Below are 22,772 nucleotides of genomic sequence, written 5' to 3'. Positions count from 1 at the left end.
CCCCTGTTCCAGGCTCAGGTTGAAGATGCGCTGTAGAGGACTCCCCAGCTCCAACGCACAGGCCTTCAGCAGTCGTGGCAATGCTCCATCTGGACCCACTGCTTTGCTGGCACAAAGTCTCCTCAGCTCTCTGCTCACCTGCGCTGCTGTAATTGTGGGTGGGTTGAAACTCTCTCCTATGCTGGTATCAGCAGAAGGATGGTTGGAGGGTGTAGTACTCCGAGGTTAGGGTGGTCAAACCTGTTAAAAAAGTTGTTCATCTGGTTTGCTCTCTCCACATCTCTCTCGATGGTGGCACCCCGCTATGAGCTGCAGCCAGTGATGATCTGCATCCCATCCCACACTTCCTTCATGCTGTTGTTCTGCAACTTCTGCTCCAGCTTTCTCCTGTACTGCTCCTTTGCTGCCCTGAGCTGGACTCGGAGTTCCTTCTGCACGCGCTTGAGCTCATGCTGATCACCGCCTTTAAAAGCCCTTTTCTTCTGGTTCAAAAGGCCCTTGATGTCACTTGTAATCCATGGCTTGTTGTTAGCATAGCAGCGTAGTTCTTACTGGAACTACAATGTCCATACAGAAGTTGATGTAATCAGTAGTGCAGTCAACAACCTCCTCAATGTTCTCACTATGTGACCCCTGCAGGATATCCCAGTCCGTAGTTCCAAAGCATTCTCTCAGAGCCTGCTCTGCCTCAGGGGACCACTTCATGAATGAGCGTGTGGTTGTAGGTAGGGCCCTTACTCTTGGTTTGTAGTGAGGCTGAAGCAGAACCAGGTTATGATCTGCTTTCCCAAGCGCAGGCAGTGGGGTGGCACTGTATGCATCTTTAACGTTTGCATACAGTAAGTCAATAGTCCTATTTCCCCAGTTGCTACAACTGTTGCCAGCCACGTGATGTATCATGTCCTCTCATCATATCAACAGTACCTGTATATAAGATGGAAGCTTATGGATGGATGGATTTGCCACTAAAACCAAACAACAACACTAAATGTTAGTTAGAGGAAATTGAAAAAATGTTGTTTGAGGACTGATTGTATCATTATTTTTGACTTCTACTTTGGTTTTGAGTCTTGGCTTTTGTTACTTGTGTTATGATTCCATTCGTAATAATTGAGGCCCCCTGTTTTGTCTTTTTAACTTCCAGGTTTAACAGTCTGGTTAATATGTATGTGACATTTCGCATGTAATGTCATTGCATTGCTGATATAAAATATGACAGCACCGTTTTGCAGTTCCTCGTATTGGAATAAATACTGAGAGTGGCACTAACCTCGTGGTTTTATTTGCATTTTTGTAACAACAAAGCTCATGCTTGGGTGGCAGCAAGTTACACACTCGAGTGAGGTCCAGACTCAGCCACGCCAAACCTTACTTACCCTTCAATTTATTACTTGCCCTCCACTCAGGCTGCCAATCAATGAACAAAACACAGATAAATTAATCAAAAGATAAAGGTTCATCCATCCATCCATCCATTAGCCAACCTGCTATAGCCTAACTACATGTAAAATGAATATATTAGAAAAAGGTGAAATATTACACACTGTGGTAAATAATCAAGCTTTGACATAACAAAAAGGTTTGGGACGGCCTCCCATATAATTGAAAGTTGGCTGCAGATGAAAAATGTTTGATGAAATGGTCGTTACACACAAGAGTCCAAAACAGAACTGAACAGGTTAGAAACATGGTGGATATGTAGTTGAAAAACAGGAAGAAGATGGATCTTGGGACCGGAATTGGAAATGAGGTCATTGGGCTGTGACTTCTTGGGATTTGGAAATTACATCATTAGGAGGTGGGCTCTTCTGCTGGTCTGGAAGTGACGTCTTCTGGGGCGGAGCCAGAAATTACACCTTCTGGGGCAGAACCGGAAGTGACATCATGGGAGCCGTGCGGAATTTCACGCATTTGGTCTCTGGGGAGATAAGAGAAAGGATTAGTGCACTTTGCCACCCCCTGGTCTGACTGGGAATTACCTTCTTTTGAGCCCTTCAGCTGCCTCCCATGCACACGTGTGTGATAACACACACCCCAAATTCCCTGATCCCAAACGAGATGCCAATATTTACAGTGATAGAAAAGAAAAACAAGAAACAAACCCTGGCCTCTCTTGTCTTAACCATGAAACATATATAATTGTAAAACAAAGAACAAACATCTACAAATACACAAAGTTCAATGTGAAAACATGGTAACTGCAGAGATTGAGAAATGGATGGTGCCTCCCAGACTCTGGATTTAGAGTTTTTTCCAGAAGTCCTCCTGTTTTCTCACAGCATGTATCCATTTTCAGATGTTTCTGATCCCCTAATGAAATAAGAAGGAAACAAGTTTTGGGACATCTGGGAACCTTTGCCTTTATTTCTTTGGTTTTCTCTGTCCTTGCAGCATTGGGTGCAAGGCAAGAACAAACTCTGAATGAGGTGCCTGTTCATTGCAGGGTTTCATTCATACATACATCCACCCTCAACCCTATATATGTTAATGTGACCATTTTTGAGATACAAAAGAAAACTGGAATAGCCAGGGGAATCACAACCAAAAACGACAGGATGTCATGGTTCAAAATGGAACCCAATGGCCCATGAAGTTGCGAGGCAGCAGTACAAGCCAACATTCTAAATCAGCAAAGCTGATGTTTTTTTTAATCAAAACTGAAGGTGTTTAAGAAAATCCATCTGGATATGATGTTTATGCTCCATATTCAAAATGTATTTTTTAAAGGTTAATTGTTTACTTTGGAGCACACTTTTTTATTGTATTGTTACAGTACATCAGAATTTATTAAAAATGATCACAGAGTCATTTTTGATGTGATGACGTTTAAATATGTTTGTAATTTATTGATGTGAAGGAAGAGCTCTTCAGAGAAATGATACATCTTCTTTAAAACTTCATTATGACTTCATATTGATTTATTTCCCTCAGCCTCCATCTTACACAAATTCGCTATATAAAGTGGGGCGTCAGTTACACATTCACCAAAATATCTTGCTTTTTCATCAGTTCTCCTTATCACTTTCTGCTGCCTATTGAGTAACAGTGTCTTGAAAACCGCTTGAAATATTTTCTCACATAAAATAGCCTTTCTTGCATTTTTACTTTCCGCAATATTTTGGCTGCTACTGGATGATTTTGTTTTGCTGATTAACAAAAAAGTTGAATTGAAAGGAGTTTTGCTGTGCTTCACTGACCCTGCAAATCGAAAAGTGTCCTCTCCCTCCTTTTCTTTCTTTTGCCTCTACTTTTTCTTTTGTCTTAATAATTTTGCCTTTATTTATACCCAATTAGGCAAAAACATTCTGCTTCAGCAAAATATAAATTATTCTGCTCCATTCTGGATTCTCTGCACTCAAATAACAGGTCTGCTGCATAAAAATTTGCTGTGCTTCTGTTTATGAATTCTGAGTCCTGCTCTGTTTCATTTAGCTTTCATTTCACACCCAAATGTGGTTCCTGGTCTTGGTGATTTTTTGCTCACAAAACAATCTCTCCACAGCATTTAAGATAAAAACAAGACTGAGAGGGTAATAGAACGCAGTGTCTGTATTGTTTTATCAGGCAGCATAACCATCATGTGAATAAGTGTGAGCAGGTCTGTGAAGGACTGGCACCTTGTCCAGGGTTGGTTTCTCCCTTGTACTGAAAGCAGACTGGATTCCCTGCAGAACCAATGTGATTGTAAATTGGATTAATTGGCAGCAGAAAACCATTACCATTAGATCCGTCTCAGTAAATTCATAATTTAACTTCTTCTACTTCATTTGCTTTTTAACAACTTACAGAGATTGCAGGTACCATAAACCTGATGCTTCTTAAGTAGTGTAGTGCTGTATATTATGACTACTAAATTAAATAAAACAAGACGCCTTTGCTGTTACTGCTGTCATTGAACCTTATGAGCTTTAGTTTTTATTACTCTGAGCTTTTACTATAACATACAGAACCCAAAGTGTTAAAATAAGAAGTTATAAGCAAGCACACTCATGGTTTGCTATGTAATTAAGATCATACCCTGTACATAATTATATCATTATATAGTATTCTCCATCCTGCTTATCCAACTCAGGGTCAGAGTGGGTTGAAGCTTCTCATAAAATTTGGAGAGGAATCAAGCATAGGGCTTTGTCCATTCTGAAGCTCACTGAAGTATACACCTTCACAGGGCCAGTTTAAAATTCCTATTTAACCTGAGCTACAGATCTATGTGATATGAGAGGAAAACCAGAATACAGCCCACACAGGAAGAAAATACAAGCTAAGGATTTGATCCCAGGATTTGTGTAACCATGGCACCACCATTTCACTCTGGTACAAATTTACCTTTGTAAGTAATCCAAGTTCTATGTGTTTTTAAAGACTGAATAATGAATTTATATGAGGAAACAACATCTGTCTTAATCCTAATCTTACACCTCTACTATTCAAAACATGTTTTGAAATAAACTTGAGGTCACTGTGCAGTTTTACCCAGAAGCATAAATCAACTTCTTAAAAACAGACAGTTGTATTCTACTAAAAATATAAGAGGGGATGGTCATTTATCACGTCTGCCTTTCTTGCCTCTCTATAGCTAGGAGGCACAGAAGAGTCTTTGACCTTCCAACAACCCACCAATTCAATAGACTCACCTCAGGGTACACTTTCAGATGGGTCCAGTTTATTATTATCATCAAGTGTTCAGTCGGCCATGAGCCAGAGTTTATTTTATCTAGTTCCTTTCTTGCCAAGTATATTTCCCAAAGCCTTAAGATTTTATGCCATAAATTCTTCTACTTCACACAGAATCCATGGTGTATCTCTAATAGTCAACCTTCTGCCACATTGATCACGACACTGTTCTAGGCATAAATACTGCAGCAGATATTAAAAACTATATTTTATTTTTTTTTAGTTACACTTTGAAGGAAGATAAAATAATGAAGCAGTGGTTAGCAGTATTCTGTTACATCTGTAGGACCTAGGTTCAATTATTGGACTGCTCTGGGCCTACTTTGACTTTTAATAGTTTTTAAGGCTTAAATATGACTTTTCTTTTTGTACTGCTATTTCCTGCTAAATCCCAAAGTGTCTTCATTAGTTATGCTAGGTGTTCCTAGAATTAATGACCTTTGATGGATTGGGGTCTGGGATTGACTCCTGCACTGCACCAAATAAATGAGGTATATCACGGGAAAAAAATATTTCAGATAATGAATAGAATGAGTCCAAAGAGCATATAGAAAAACACTTGAATCCAGTGAATAATAAATTTGAAAACCATGAAAGCATAGAGACAATTACAAAGCAGTGTTAATTGTATATTTGTCAGATGCCTTAAATTAGAACTGTTTTCCCAAGGTGCTGTGCTGGTGCTTGCCAGGCCTGACCTGATGGATTCCTACACTTTATATTGCTCTTGTTTGCTATCCTTTGAAGAACGGCTCAGTGTTAATGCACTTGTTAGAATTCATACAACTATGGCAGGCTTGCCATTTTCATAGGCTCCCCTGACTATAAAATACAGTAGGTAGAATGCCCGCTCATAATGTTGGTGATGCCATCCCCAGGCTGATGCAACTTGTCAGTGCCTTATAATAGCCCTCTTTCTAAAGTTGCTGTTGCCACACAAACTCTTTGAATTTGATTGGATGGTCTTCTCTTGTGGTGTGATTGTGGTGATGAGGGTGCCACAGAAGGGGTCTTGAGTGTTGTGTTATCAGGTGGCACAGCAGGGATGAAGGGCACTGAGCTGTCAAGAATTGTCAGCAGAGATGTTGAGTACTGTGCTATCATCCTCTGCAGCAGAGGTGTTTTAACCCTACACTTCTGTGCAATAATCTGTCCATTATATTTGGGTAAGTGAACCTTCTTGTGTGGAGCTGCAGATGTTGCAAACTCTTAACTCTCTTCCTTCCTGAACTGATGCTGCAACCGATGTTCCAGATCCAAAACTCTTCTTTCAGACTCTTCCTCCTCAGCTGTTCTGTAACACTGTTTTGATCTGCATTATCCTTCAAATGAACAGTCTCATCACTTGTTCTGCCTTACATTTCTCACCTAAGACCAGTGGCAACACAATCTGCCACACTTTCCATAACTCCATGAACTGATCCAGATCCAAGCCAATGGAAGTTAGCAGATTGGGAAGCAATAGTGGAACTGTGGCAGTAGCAGTCTCTCAGCTGTCTTCTTCCTTGTATTGATGCTGCAAGCGACATTGCGGATCTTGGGTCTCAGCCTCGGGATCCACCAGTAACTTATCAGAATGGACCAGCAAGTCAATTTTGAGTCTGTGCAGCACACTTGACATCAATATTGCACCTCTTACTCTTTACATCGCTCTTTTAGGTAGGTCGCTGTTGTTAGAAGGACTGCACACTATCACCATACTATGTCAGCCTTGCTATTTTTATAGTCTCCCCTGGAGCTGGATCTGAATGCTGCTTATTTAAATGTTAATTTGACCACTGACACTTTTGATGACTTATCTTTGCAGATGGAACACAGACAGATTAAGTGTGTTAGTTTGGGATATGCAGTGAGTTAGAGGTGTGGTGTGAACTGGCAGTTTGAGGTTGTGTTAGGGGTTAGGGTTAGGATTAGGTTGATCCAAAATCAATATCCTATTGTACCATGCCACAGGTTAGAGTATATATAAAGCAAATTAATTATTTAAAAGTTAATATTTAATATTAATTAAATTAACAAGAACAGAAGTATTTTTTTAATTGTGCCAAAAAGATTAAACGAATGAATTATACTACCCTGATTTTGCCAGTCTGATAAAAACAGAATCACATATTCCATGCATGTACAATACAATATTAAGCAGCAGTTTATTCTTTCATAGTTAAAAATCCATTTAATTAGCACAATAACCATACTGAGACATTTTACTCTCTAAACAGTATATAACAGAGGACTAAATGACAAGGTCGGAAACCTACAAGTGTTCCTCATCATTTACCCTGCAGGTGTGCTCGCTTGCATAGTAAATTATTATTCTAAATTACAGTGCTTCATGTAACCTTCGATATAGCAACTAGAATGTGTAATGTTTAAGCTGCTAAAATTTCTTATTACAAATATATAGTAGAAGAAGTGGGAACCAGTATAGAAATCATGAAGAAGTACTATTGGAGAGATACAGGACTTAAATGTACTAGAAGCCAGGCATCATTCCTGGGCTTGGATCAAAATGGTAGTCGTATTTTGGAGCCATAGAAATTATTCAAGGACAGTGGGGACCCACCTAAAGTGTTTCCAGGTCTGTGTTCAAAGGTAACATTGGAACCAGAGGGATTATGTATAGATCCTTCTTGCACAATGGAGACGTCAAGCTACCTGAATCTTCACATCTTAGTTGGAGTTCAGAGGTTCTGGAACTCCTGTTGCTTCCAGAGGACGCTCTACTCATTTGACCACAATTCTTCTTGACAACATACTGTACTTATTCCTAGAAGTTATTGGGCTTGTCCAGGAAGTAGTTTTGGCAATAGCAAAAGTAGTTTAGTTTGGAGTCAGGAGGATAGTTTTTGCTACATGCTAAGTGGATAGGCAGAAGGTAGGAGGTAGGAGACACGGTTGGAGATGACACTGAAAGCTGTTTACTTGGATAAGTAGTCTGACACCGCAATAGCTAGATATGGCTGAAAGATCCATTTAGTGGAAACAGGGTTATTATTATTATCCTATTTTTAGTAGATACCTTTATCCACAGTGAGTTACAAAGCAAAGCATAATAAATTTGTACAATATAGTGAATTCAGAAGTATTTAGGATGCACCTGACCACAGTCTTTGGTACCATATTAAAGGGTCTCAATGCTTATATAAATGAGGGATTTCAGTTTTTGATTTTAATACATTTGCAGACATGTTTGAAAAAATGTTTTCATTTTACCATTACGGGTAATTGATTGTAGAGTTAATGGCACAAATGGCACATTTATTAATTTAAAATTAAACCTAGAACATAATGAAATGTCCAGAAAGTGTATGAATATTTTTTTAATCTACTGTATGAGTGATTACAATGTATGAAGTTAAAAAAAACTTTAGAAAACAAAATTTAAATATAAATACAATCACAAGATATGTATTATCACATTTAGTTCAGGTGCTAGATAGAAAAGAAAATTACAACAATGACAAAACTGTCTGACAGTGTATTATGTTAGTATGAGAAGGAGAGAAATCTAAACCGAAGAAAATCTAAACAGTTCCGAGTTGCATTGTAAAGGTAGGTATCTGCAAGAGGTAACTGGACTTAGACTTTGTAGAAGATCAAATGGTCATGATTATTGTTTTTCTTTTTGTGTAACTGTATTATGTTTTACTACCTTTGTTCATTATTTCATAGGTGTTATTCAAATAAACACCTTATTTGTGCTATGTTTGCCTCCTTGCCTTGAGAGAGTCCTTCACAAAGCGCAATAGCAAATCCTCGCCTTGAGCTTCCTGTGTGGAGTTTACAGTTCCTTTTGAGCTTGTGTTAGTTTTTTTTTTCTCAGAGTTCTCCAGTTTTCCTGCTATATTCTATAGAAGCACTTCTTAGATTAGCAGAAATCTCTAAATTGGCATGAGCATGAGTGTTTGCGTAAGTATGTCCCACACTCTGTCTAACACTGATTCTTACTTTTTCCCACTGCTGCTGGGAAAGACCCTGGCTTCCCACAACTTCCAACAAGATAAGCGGATTAGAAGATTCAATTGAAGGTTGAGTGTATATGTGTTTAAAACTTCAAGGCTCACAGACCACAGCAATATATAAGAATGACGGCTTATTTTTTTTACCTCTGGCTACACCTTCAGTTTTCTTCAAATGACAGCAGTTTGTCAGTAGAAATACAAAATCTATATGTTGCTAGTCATTTTAGTATAGTCTCTATTTTAATCATCATTGTGCGCCAGATAAGATTTTATGGGAGTAACAGAGTATGTTATTTTGTTGACTTATCAATTTTCATTTGAAAAGTATTATTTAATTTAGCTCATAAACATGCTACACACACCATTGTGTTGTCCAGTGCTGGATTAACCATATAAGCAAAGTAAGCATATGCTTAGGGCATCAAGGGTAAAGGGGGCACCACAAAAATTTTTCATGGTCGAATTTATCACATAAATTAATTACATTTATAGCCATTTTCAAAATTTAATGAAAAATGAATAATGCCTCCCTGTACCTCCCTATGCCATCACTGTTTGTAGATGGCGCCTTACATAGTGCGTTCTGCATACTGGTGCCATCTACGATGGGGAATTCCCGTTTCATGGTGATTCCCTTAAACGCCATGTTATGTCAAAATAATGTGATAATAATTCGATTCAAAACAATATGTTTTTATATTTTTAAATAATAGTTAATAGTTGATTAAAAATTATTATCATATAATTGTTTTGTTTCGTGAATTATTTGTTATTTAACTTCAAATACATTTCTAGTGTGTAGAAAGCACTATTTTCTGTTTTAAGCAAAAACAAAAAATCGTCCCAGTTTGAGGAAAAAATATTCTGGTAAGTCTATTTAATTCTATTCTTGGATATTTTTAAATTCATTTACATTATGTAAAAGTGAAAATCGTACAGCTGATTACTATTGGATAAAATTGTTTATAACTTTTTTTACTAATAAAGATTTATTAACAAAATTTTCACAAAATATTCTTCAAATCTTGTACTAAGAATATGTGTAAATAGATTTGCTAAATTGACACAAAAGCCATAAATAAATGAAATAATCAAAATGGTACATCTACGGTTTTCATGTCAAAATGAAAACCGTACATTTCAAAAAAACCTTTAAAATCGACCCCAAACATTAAAATTTGTAAAATTTCAGATGCCATTTTCTCTTCAACAGTAATTACTCAGCTGAACTTCAGCAGTTTCATTTACTGTATATGTGTGCCATAAGTTCAGTGCAACAGAAAATTTAAAAACAAGATTCAGTCATGCAGAACTTTATAAAATAATTTTGACAATACAATATTGAGTGTGCTTTTCCAAATGTAGACATTGCCTTTTGTATATTTTTAACATTAATAGTCACAAACTGCTCAGCTGAGCGCTCAATTTCTCGGTTAAAATATATTAAAAATCCCCTCAGAACAACTATGCATCAAGGCAGGCTGGATACCTTATCTCTATTATGTACTGTATAGAAGCAGATGTGTTACGTAAGTTTGATTATGAAGATCTAATCAAAGACTTTGCAAGGAAAAAAAGTAGGAGAAAATTATTAAGATAAAAATAAAATGAAGCATACAAAAATAAATATTATTTTCCTTCTTACTATAAGTATGTTTTGTTTAATTTCGATTTTTCGATAAAATTTGATTTTCTAGTTTGTTATTGTTTTAATATTTTGAATTACTAGTGTAAGGGGGCACCAAAATTACTTAGTGCTTAGGGCATCCAAGGGTCTTAATCCGGCCCTGGTGTTGTCAGATCAGGGTGAACTGCTTGAATGTAGTAGGTGCATTTTTCTGAATTGTGATTTTATCATAAAAGGTCTTGACTTTTGTCTTGATTAGCTGTGTGTACTTGTAAAGGCATCCATTCAGCATACTGTATATCATATGGAATCATGGCCCCTGCCTGCCATGGAGATGCTGGTAAGTTTTATGTGTTAGTATAAAAACAGCATCATGTGTTAAATTATGCTGGAGTGAAACTCTACTAGTAAAATATAAATGTTAGAAGTGAATTGTTGATTCTCATATTTTTAGCACATTATTTCAAGACAGGATTAAATCTTGTAAGATATGTGTTAAGATCATTCCATGCCACACTTATACATACATAAATATGCACTCACAGTTACTTTTTTTCCTTTTTATTATACAGGAAAAATGAATAGTAATATTACAAAACTTTACAGTTTTACTGACCTGACTTGCTTACTGTTCTGTAGTACTGAAAACATCCATCCATCCATTATCCAACCCGCTGAATCCGAACACAGGGTCACGGGGGTCTGCTGGAGCCAATCCCAGCCAACACAGGGCACAAGGCAGGAACCAATCCCGGGCAGGGTGCCAACCCACCACAGGAGTACTGAAAACAAAACACTTAAAATCACCAAGAAAAGCAACTGCCTAGTAGTAACATGACCATAAACAACATTTCCAACACTCAAAAATATACAAAACAAGGACAAAAGACAATTTATGGAGCATATAAATAATTTAAGATTTAAATATTTAGAAAGTAAATTATAACAAATCAATTTTCAAAGAGATGCCTTTGAAGTGGAAACTATATGTAGTTTTAAAGTAACAAAAAGAAAATCTATATGTTGGGGCATCGTATTGCAGATTTTTGTGTAAATGTAAAAAAATGATCTTTACATATGAGTTCATATGTGATAGCCCCAGTGACATTCCTGGCCTTTAGACTATTGTGGAACTACAGTAGATACTAAATAAAGGAGAAAGACAGTTATACTGAGGCTGAAAGTAAAACTTAATTACCAAATTACTTTTATAGTTAGAAACATTCAAGGCATTAGCTTGGGACAATGCAACACATTGATGAGTGCAAGAAGGAGTTTAACATGAATCTTCTATGCCTCATTATAAAGCCTTTTGCTTGGTTCAATAATGTCATCAGTGGTAATGGATCAAATTGGGAGACAATAACAGATTTTGGAAAGTATAATTAGCTGGAAATAAGTACTGGGAGCAGTGATAGAAAAATATGGTGTAATTTTATTATAAACAAAGAGTTTCTGATTAAGTTTTTTTTAATTAGCTTATATATATGGATCTGATAGCTAAGGCGAGAGTCAAGATAAATACTAAAATATTCATAATCATCTGTAATATTTAAATTTGGTTTATAAATGTAATGGGGTGTGACATTGAAAATGTTTTCTTTGAGGAATGAAGATACATACATTCAGTTTTTTTATGCATTTATGGACAACCAAGATCAAAAATGTGTTCTGAAATAATGTTATCCACATTTCGATTAGAAAGAAGATTACTGTATCATTAACTTATAAAAGACAATTAAATTATTTACAAGCAGATGAGAGATCATTTACAGCATATACAGAAGAAAAAATAAAAGACCCAAATACTTCCTTGTGGTACCCTAATATTACACAGAACTTGCTGCAAAGTGAATTGTAGAAAGCAAGTTTAACTTCTTGTGCGTATTTTGTAATGTCGGAGGTAAGTGGAGTACACAGTCACATGAGAACAGACAAACTGAGAGTAATGGTGCTGTGTAACACACATCTTTTTCTATGAGGTAAGCCGTACTAACCACTGCACCAACATCTTTCAATGACAAATGTAAATATTTTTTTTGTCTTTTATTGAATTTATTAAAAGCATGTAACATTTCATACAATCAACTTAACAAAACCAAATTCAAGTCAACACCAACCCATGAGTAAGAGTGGAATGTAAATAAAATATCTGGCATTTCCTGAAATATTAGATAGATAGATAGATAGATAGATAGATAGATAGATAGATAGATAGATAGATAGATAGATAGATAGATAGATAGATAGATAGATAGATAGATAGATAGATAGATAGATAGAACTTTATTTGTACTCGGTGTATGATGTTAAACTGCATCCAGCTCTTTGCAAGCGGTCCTCCAACTTACAGGGATATCATGGGGGATTTTGGCAGGATTGACACTCCAGCCACTGTAAAAAAAACTTCACGCATCTCTGAGACGACAGACAGGACTTGTTTCTGCTCTCCACAGGAGTAGCTCTGCAGCAGCTGCCCACAGGAAGGCTGCTCGTGTCATGAAGTAGATGGGGAAAAGCCCTTGGGAACCCCTATCTCCGGAAGAGTCAAAACCTTCCCAGAGTCAATGGGGTCAGGCCTGGTAGGGATCAGAATTGGTGTGATGCTGAGGCATCGCCAGCAGCATGGCAGCACTCTGGTCCGAATTTGAGGCGGCCCATCAGGGTAAGCGCGTAGAACGTCTTGTCTCTCTGGCATGATGATCATCTTCCTTTGCTGTCAGAAAAGCTTTGTAAATTCCACATTTCAGTGGTGGTACTCTGAGGTGCGCAGGACTTACCAGATCTCTGTAGGTGGGTAAACATTTTATTGGTCTAGTCGATCTGATGACTGTCATCATCCCAATTGACTGGAAAATGGGACTTGTCATCCCTATCTGGAAATTAGAAGGGTGATTGCCTGAATTAAGGCAACTACAAGGGGATAACATTGCTCTTGGGGCCGGGTAAGGTCCTTGCTAGGGTCATCCTCAATAGGATCTGTTATCACTTGCTCACCTACCACCAACCTGAGCAGTCTGGTGTTATGCCTAAGAAGTCTACCATTGACCTCATCATGGTACCGAAGGTTTTCATGGAGCACAAACTTGAATATTGGCAGAGTTTCTGTGTAGCCTTTGCCTCTCTGTAAAGCGTTTGACTCAGTTGATTGAGCTGCCCTGTAGAAAACCCTGAGACTTCATGGGATCCCCTCAAGTTTGCCGGATATCATGGCTGTTCTGTACACTGGTACCGTGAGTGCTGTGCAGAGTGGAGACAGAACCTCTGTGTTTTTCCCAGTTGATTCTGGGGTTTGTCAGGGGTATGTTCTTGCTCCTGCTCTGTTCAATGCTTGCATGAACTGGGTGTTGGGCAGTGTTGTTGGGTCCAGTGGCTGTGGGGCATCTGTTGGTGAAGAAACATTTACTGATCTTCACTTTGCTGATGATGCTGTGATCTTCGCGGTATCAATGGGGGCCCTGATCAGGGCTCTCAAGAGACTGAGTGAGAAATCTGAATGTCTGGGCTTGCAAGTGTCCTTGAAAAAACCAAGATCCAGGCCTTTAATGAATGATAATGAATCCTTGGGTACCACTTGTTTGACTTTGTGTTAAATGAGCAGTTGCTCACAGAGTCCCGAATAAGGCATATTTCCTGCATTGTGAGGGAGCGTCATTTATGGCACTATGACCATGTGGCGCGATTCTCCGAGGGTGATCTGGCTTACAGGATCCTCACTGTTCAGGACCCCTGTGGCTGGACCAGTCCAAGGGGACGCCTACATAACACCTGGCTGCGGTAGATGAATAATCAATTCCAGTGGGTGGGACTGGACCGTGTGTCTGCCTGGGGGCTTTGCCAACCATGATCCCAAACTGTTTCATTATTTGGTGGGTGCAGCAATGGGCTGTATTGGTACATTATCCCCAATTTGACCTGACCTGGGGGAAATTTGGCTTTTTACAGAAAATCTTTAAATAAATAAATAAGAAATAGGTAGATAAATAAGTAAATAAATAAATACACACACACATTTTAGTCTGAACATACATAAAACATACAAATGAAAGAAAACCTGTGACTTGGCTGGCACGGTCACAGTGAGGCATTATGCAGGCGTATTGCTGTTGATATAAGGAGCCCCAAGTAGCATTTCTTGACACACTTCTGTCAAATAATTCATTAGCTGAAAGTCCTCAGTGTTTGTATGTCAGAGAGAAGACATCTAGCATTGTTCATAATGGAACTCTGTTTTGATTTAATTCTCTCCTTTGCTGCTACCCCCAACTGGGTTCAGAGTGCATCCCTTAACTGAGCCTGCCCTTTTACCTAGCTTGTGTATTTGGTGGGTCTCTCCTGAAGTAATGTTACCAGCCCAGCACACCACAGAGTAGAAAATCACAGTGGCCATCTAAGAGTGGTGGAAGATGTGAAGAATGTCACCACCCACACTAAAGTTCCTCTGTGTTCCAAAACAAGCTCAACTTGTCATTAATGTGGCCCCCCTAAGTACTTGTAGGAGTGGACCACTACTTGAACAGTGACCGGACAATAAGTTTTTTAGTGTGGTGAAGATAAATAACCAGTTACTTGGTTTTGCATATACAGTAATCCCTCCTCCATCACGGGGGTTGCATTCCAGAGCCACCCGCGAAATAAGAAAATCCGCGAAGTAGAAACCATATGTTTATATGGTTATTTTTATATTGTCATGCTTGGGTCACAGATTTGCGCAGAAACACAGGAGGTTGTAGAGAGACAGGAACGTTATTCAAACACTGCAAACAAACATTTGTCTCTTTTTCAAAAGTTTAAACTGTGCTCCATGACAAGACAGAGATGACAGTTCCATCTCACAATTAAAAGAATGCAAACATATCTTCCTCTTCAAAGGAGTGCGCATCAGGAGCAGATAATGTCACATAGATAGAGAAAAGCAAACAAATCAATAGGGCTGTTTGGCTTTTAAGTATGCGAAGCACGCAGCACAAAGCTGTTGAAGGTGGCAGCTCACACCCCCTCCGTCAGGAGCAGAGAGAGAGAGAGAGAGAGAGAGAGAGAGAGAGAGAGACAGAGAAAAACAAACTGAAAAATCAATACGTGCCCTTCGAGCTTTTAAGTATGCGAAGCACAGTGCAGCATGTCATTTCAGGAAGCAGCTGCACAAAAGATAGCAACGTGAAGATAATCTTTCAGCATTTATAGACGAGCGTCCGTATCGTCTAGGTGTGCGAACAGCCCCCCTGCTCAATCCCCCTACGTCAGGATCAGAGAAAGTCAGCGCAAGAGAGAGAGAAAAGTAAGCTGGGTAGCTTCTCAGCCATCTGCCAATAGCGTCCCTTGTATGAAATCAACTGGGCAAACCAACTGAGGAAGCATGTACCAGAAATTAAAAGACCCATTGTCCGCAGAAATCCGCGAACCAGCAAAAAATCCGCGATATATATTTAAATATGCTTACATATAAAATCCGCGATGGAGTGAAGCCGCGAAAGGCGAAGCGCGATATAGCGAGGGATCACTGTATTGAAATGTAGACAAATCTCTTTTCATCAAGAAATAAAGTTCTGCTCCAGACTCCAATACTCTGTCTCATCCCCTTTATCAATACAGCCCATAAATGCAGAATCATTAGAGGATTTCTGGAAGTGACATGACCTGGTATTAGTCCTTGGGCCTCACAGACAGACAGACCCTAATCCAGAACACCACATACTCATCCACCTGCATATCTCTTAGGTTACTCCCTGGATGGTATTGAAGGCACTGCAGAAATCTAAAAACATAATCCTCACAGTACTGCCAACTCTGTCCAGGTGAGAATAAGCCCTGTGGAGGGGCCCAGCACATAACTGCATCCTCCACTCCAGTCTTTTCTGATAGGTAAATTGCAGTGGGTCCAGGTGGTCAACTACAAGTGGTCTCATATAGTCCCGGACCAGGCTCTCAAAGGTCTTAGTGATGTGTGATGTAAATGCCACTGGTCTGTACTCATTAGGCGTGCCTTCTTTGGAAAAGGAACACTGCAATGTGACTCTTATTTATTACAGTATTTTTTTTTCTTGGCATGCTGTGCATGAAAGCTTCAACATGATCCACTATGTTTCTAGGATTATCTGCTTTCACAATTACTTTAATGTCACTGTGCATAAGAGATTAATGTCAGATTACTGTCTGTCAACTTTGATCCTGAATGGTCAGAATTAGTTTGGTATATCCTTTGTTCAATGCAATGTAAGACAGAGTAAACATTTGAAACTCTTCACTGCAAAATTTTTGCTAGAATAACCTTTTTATATAGATCATACAGAAGTAAATTAAATCATTCAGTGTGCATGAGTCAAGCCACATAATGACCTCCCCACCATAATTAATCAAAGTGACGCAAAAGGTTTTTTGGGGATGAAGCTGTGTGGCAATAAAATTTTCAGTCAGGCTTTTTTCGTTTCATAAGAGAGTGTATGCTTTGCCTACAGCTAGAACAAAGGAAAATGCCAGTTTTTAGAAATGAAAAAATGTACTAAATTACTCTGTTTTGTCTCTGTCTGTCTCTCAGTAGTTATAATTTCTTATTTTTAAATAATGTCAGTTTATGTTTACTTTTTTAACAGGAAATCAGTTTTGTATAATAGAATAGCATAAAGACATTCTGTCAAACCAGAGCCCTACTAATTCTATTACCAGTTTTTGTGATTTTTTTATTTTTTTTGTTTTATTTTGTTTTATTTATTTAAATCTTATTTTATTTTATTCAGGTAATTAATTTTGTGATTTTTATTTAAGTAATTAATAGATATTCTTTCAGACATTCAAAGTTCAAGTGTTCTTAGCATTTTAGTCAAGGTGTTAGTAAGTGTACACAGATCCACAACCAATCCTTACTTTGGACTGAGCTGGTCAGTTATATGTATTTTGCTTTTAACGTTAATAATACATGTTAAAAAGCTGTGCCCTTAACTTACAAAGCATCTTGTGATAGGGCTTAATGTTGAAAGGCGCTATATAAACCATACATCACTTAATTGTTATCTTTGATGGCCAGCATGCGGCAAGGCTAATGTTGTTCTTGTTTGCTTTTGACATTTTATTTATTGAGCAAGCAGTTTAACAAAGTATTTCCCTTTTAATTTAGACTAATTAATTTAATAGAAAAGGGGTGGTACTGTGGTTCTGTGGTTAACACTGCAGCCTCGCACCTCCAGGGTTTAAACTCCAGTTAAGATATCTGTATTTAGTTTTCTTCATGTGTGAACTTAAAAACAGTGTTGATTAGAACAGGCAGTTGCAACAGTGCAACATAATTTGCAAAACACTAGTCAATATGCAGAATACCATCATCTAGGGAGTATTAGGAAGGATAGTTTGCTGAGCCCCCATTGTACTCCTTGTTCAACAAAGCCAGTGTGGCCAGACACTCGTCCAACTACATAATTAGGTTTGCCAATGACACGACAATTATACGCCTTATCACCAATAATGATGAAAAGTCTTACAGCGAAGAGAATAGTCTTCCTAAATGACAGCAAAAAAAGGACCTGGTCAATGCATGAAGGAGGAAACATACCATACTCCCATCCACAGCTACGGGAATACAGTGGAGAGGAATGAAAAAATTAAATTTCTTAAAATCACTCTCGCTAAGATTTTTAATTGGATACAAAATATCTTTCTATCTTTAATAAGTCACACCAACGCCTTCCCTTCCTTTGATGTCTGAAGAACAACCCATCTGTACTCACCAACATTATTTACAGGTGCACAGTGGACTTCATCCTTACTGGCTGTATTACTTCCCAGTACCAGGCCCTGGTATAAACTCAAGATGACAAAGCAATAAAGAGGTAGTTGAAGTAGGCTCTCTTCAGGACACAGATAATGCTTTCTTCCATATGTAGACAAGTTGTAATATTAAAGACCTCAGCCATTCTGAATGGTCAATTTCTCCCTCCTCCATTTTGGCAAACACTACAACAGGCCTATTCAAATGGTGGCCCGTAGGCCACATACAGCCCAGAAGCAACCTCAGAGTGGCTCAGCCCGTGGTCTCCAGACTGCAACTAAATGGTCGCAAATGTGACCAAAAATAGGCTTTGGCGATTATCATTTCTACTTAGTTCACCAGTGGCAGATGAAATCATTGAAACTTTAAACTTTTATATTGCAACACCTGCGAAACCCATTTTTGATTGTTGAATGGATGCGCTGTTAACATATGTACTGGTATGGGCTCCCCTTGCATATCCCTGAACCGCATAAAAGCTGTTTTATACTTCACGCTGGGTGCAAGGGAGTTGAACTGAAAATTACTTCAGAATTGGAGACGTGCACTGGAAAATATTACAAATTAAAATAAGTACACGGCGCTGCTGATGGGACAGCCATGAATTTCAATGAGAGGCTGGTTACGCTTGTGCCAGAATAATGAACAAAGGGCTGAATATGACACAACCAGTCATCAAAACAAAAGCTGGCATGCAAAACAATTGAAATTCCTCTTCCCATCATATAGGTCCCCTGTTATGAAGATATCTGTGGCCTGTGGAATTCAGTTGTCCTTTCAGATTTCATGCAGGCATGCTAAGGTGTGATTGTCACCGATCTCCTTATGTTCATGCGTCTTTGCAGGCTGTTACTCTTTTGATTTAACGCATACTCCATGCAAAATGCCAGCCTGTCCATCAGTAAACATGTATGAGAAGTCACCTGCCTGCCGTTTCATCACATACAGCGATGTGATAAAGTCTGCGTTTTAAGGTTGCAAGTGTGTTCATGTTGTTTTACAGGGCTGCTCTGTGAAAACTTTTTTAAAATGGTATTAAAAAATGCCACCTTGTTAGTTGTTACTTCAGTCATTTTGACATGCACACTATGTATTTTGTTACCCATAAATTCTTCAATGGGAGCTCATCAACAAAAAAAAAAGGAAAATAAGATTTATATAAGAATAATAATAGTAATAATTATAATTAATAATTCATTACTTGACACACAAGAACTCAGTACAAAGACATTTTAAAGATAAATCATTAAAATAAATGTACTACAGTAATCCATTTTCACTCCATATGTGATGCCCTGCTCTTAAACATTTACTCGGGTAGTTTTTTCTGGGGAAAAAAAAAACAATTTCCACATTAAAAACTTTGTTTTGGAACCCAAATTTAATGTCTGTCATATGAGCGATTAAAACTGTGTGAATGAAATAGTTTAAGTTCTATGAAAAAAAAAGCCCTTGCCTGTCACAACCATCCCTTTAAACTGAGGGAGGATCTCATATTTCAAAAGGGAAACCAAAGTTATTGCTAATACTGTGCACTTATTTTGATTTTATGGTGCACTTTGAGATGTGCCTGGTCAAATGTGAGCAAAATGTTTGTTTTTTATTTCAAAAGTGGAAAAAAATTATTGCTACTACCTCAGATTCTGTTTTTTGATAACTGCTCAAACAAATTTAAGGAACACTTTGAAAACACATCAGATCTCAATGGGGAAAAAAAATCATGCTGGATATCTCTACTGATATGGACTGGGTAATGTGTTAGGAATGAAAGGAAGCCACATCGTTTGATGGAAATTAAAATTATCAACCTTCAGAGGGCTGAATTCAAACCCCCGAAAATAAAAGTGAAAAAATGATGCAGCCGGCTAGTCCATTTTGCAGAATTTTCATTGCAACAACTCAAAATCGTACTCAAACGTTTGTATGCCCCCCACATGCTTGTATGCATGCCTGACAACATCAGGGTATGCTCCTACTGAGACGATGGATGGTGTCCTGGGGAATATCTCCTCTCAGATCTGGACCAGGGCATCACTGATCTCCTGGGCAGTCTGAGGTGCAACCTGGTGGTGTTGGATGGACCGAAACATAATGACCCAGAGGTGTTCTATTAGATTTAGGTCAGGCGAATGTGGGGGCAAGTCAATGGTATCAATTCCTTTATCCTCCAGGAACTGCCTGCATATTCTCGCCAAATGAGGCTGAGCATTGTCATGCACCAGGAGGAACCCAGGACCCACTGCACCAGCATTGGGTCTGACAATGGGTCCAAGGATTTCATCTCGATACCTAATGGCAGTCAAGGTGTCCTGCATCCCTCCATGGATATGCCTCCTCAGACCATCACTGACCCACCACCAAACCAGTCATGCTGAATGATGTTACAGGCAGCATGACGTTCTCCACGGCTTCTCCAGACCCTTTCACGTGTGTCACATGTGCTCAGGGTGAACGTGCTCTCATCTATAAAAAGCACAGGGCACCAGTGGTGGACCTGCCAATTCTGTTATTCTAAGGAAAATGCCAATTGAGCTCCATGGTGCCAGGCATTGAGCACAGGGCTCATTAGAGGACGTTGGGCCCTCAGGCCACCCTCATGAAGTCTGTTTCTGATTGTTTGGTCACACCAGTGGCCTGCTGGAGGTCATTTTGTAGGGCTTTGGCAGTGCTCATCCTGCTCCTCCTTGCCCAAAGGATCAGATAACGATCCTGCTGATGGGTTAAGGACCTTCTATGGCCCTGTCCAGGTCTCCTAGAGTAACTGCCTGTCTCCTGAAATCTCCTCCATGCCCTTGAGACTGTGCTGGGAGACCCAGCACACCTTCTGGAAATGGCACGTATTGATGTCCCATCCTGGATAGGTTGGACTACCTGTGCAACCTCTGTAGGGTTCAGGTATCACCTCATGCTACCAATAGTGACACTGACCGTAACCAAATGCAAATCTAGTGAAAAAAAAAATCAGAGAACATGAGGATGGAAAAATGTCAGTGGCCTCCAACTGTTCAACCATTCCAGTTTTGGGGGTCGTCTCATTGTTGCCCCTCTAGTGCACCTGTTGTTAATTTCATTAACACCAAAGCAGCTGAAACTGATTAACAACCCCCTCTACTACATAACTGACCAGAGTAACATCCCAGAAGTTTCATTGACTTGATGCCATACTGTGATTATATATATAAAAAAAGGAGGCCAGAAAACAGAAGTGATGTCAGCGGTGGATTTGCCATCACTCTTCCATTCTGCAGAAAGAGGAAGAGAGAAGGCATTAGCCCACAGCGCTAACCCCTGGTTTGGCGGGTAATTACCATCACCAGAGCCCTTACGGTGCTTCTCATGTGCATGCGGGTGATAATATATGTGCACTATATATGTACATATACATTTTGTCATGTTGTATTTAATTTTTGCATCGTTTATATCAGTTGCCTGCTGTTTGTATGCATTGAAACGTGAACTTGGACTTGAAGAAAAGCTTCTTATGTGTTCAAATTCACTTTTAATCAACTTCTATCTATCTTCCCTTTTCCTTCATGTTGATGGCCTAATTTTAAATTAACACCTGGAATCCAACATACATATTTCCATCGTAATATAATTTGTTTCAATTACATCTCCAGTTCATGTGCATTTGCTTAAACTGAAAAGTCCATCAATGTTTTCTCATAGTTAATGTTGCTTGGTCCTGGAATCAATCTGGTAGTTTGTCTATTACATGTCTCTGCTGCTGTTATTTCTATACATATAGACCAGATATGAGACCTTAAAAGTATGTTATATAGCTTATGGATACCCATCATGACTTGCACTCGACACATTGTAACTCTAATATCCTATTGCCCTTCTTAATTGCATTTGTATACTGTCTGGTTGTACATATTGTCCACTATGACTCTTTTCATAAAATGTCTTTTCAAATTTAAGACTCCACTCCTATGTAATAATATCTAATATTAGAAAGTAACTAGTCAGCTTTTTAGTTATGGCATTATTAACATTAATTATATGAATTAAAAAGAGCAGCAGTCCAAACATTGATCCTTCCGACTTTTAACTTGGATTGATTTGGAAACATGTCTTTGCACTTAACTCTTTTCCTTGTGTATCAGAGTCAATATTGCACCCATTTGCTCAGTATGTAATTAATTTCAAGTTTGTTTTGATTTGCTCACTATTTTCTCACAAATTACATTATGAGCGCTGTATGGAGTTTCAGTCATTTCTAATGTACATCCCAAAGATGTGAATGTTAGGTTAGTATGAATGAGTGCAGATCCGTATGTGAGTGGTCCCTGAGAAGAACTGGCACTCTGTTCAGGACTGGGGAGTGCTTTAAACACAGAAAATGACAAAGATATTTTTCTGCAACACTCTCAACCTCTGAAACCAGTGTCCATGCCAAAATTATGTAAAGTACAAGTGAATCCCTTCGTTTTACCGCAATGCCTTAAGCATGTTTCAAGGGATACACAGAATGTCATTCATTATCATGAGGTGTCATGAGTGTAAGCTACTTATAGGGTCCTCATTCATCTTTTGACTACAAACCATACTCTAGGCTGAGAACTAACTACAGTTACATATGCATACATTGTGCATATACAGGATAGGACAGTACAGTACGGTGGTTAGTAATATTGCTTCAATGATCCTGGATTCAAAAACCCATATTCATTCACTGTCTGTATGGAGTATGAGTGTTCTCCATATTTCTGCATGGGTTTTCCTCTGGACATCACATACTTGAAAG

At 38.6% G+C, this 22,772-nt stretch overlaps 1 protein-coding gene across 2 annotated transcripts in view; it reads left to right on the top strand.

Moving 5' to 3' along the window:
- The window catches only part of LOC114653683 (sodium/calcium exchanger 1-like), a 581,045-nt gene that overhangs the window by 527,077 nt on the left and 31,196 nt on the right, over window positions 1-22,772 (top strand). The window lies entirely within an intron of this gene.

This window comes from Erpetoichthys calabaricus, chromosome 1, assembly GCF_900747795.2.
Source record: "Erpetoichthys calabaricus chromosome 1, fErpCal1.3, whole genome shotgun sequence".
NCBI lineage: Eukaryota > Metazoa > Chordata > Cladistia > Polypteriformes > Polypteridae > Erpetoichthys > Erpetoichthys calabaricus.
Note: the sequence above shows the minus strand (reverse complement) of the source record. Positions and strands in the feature narration are given on the sequence as shown.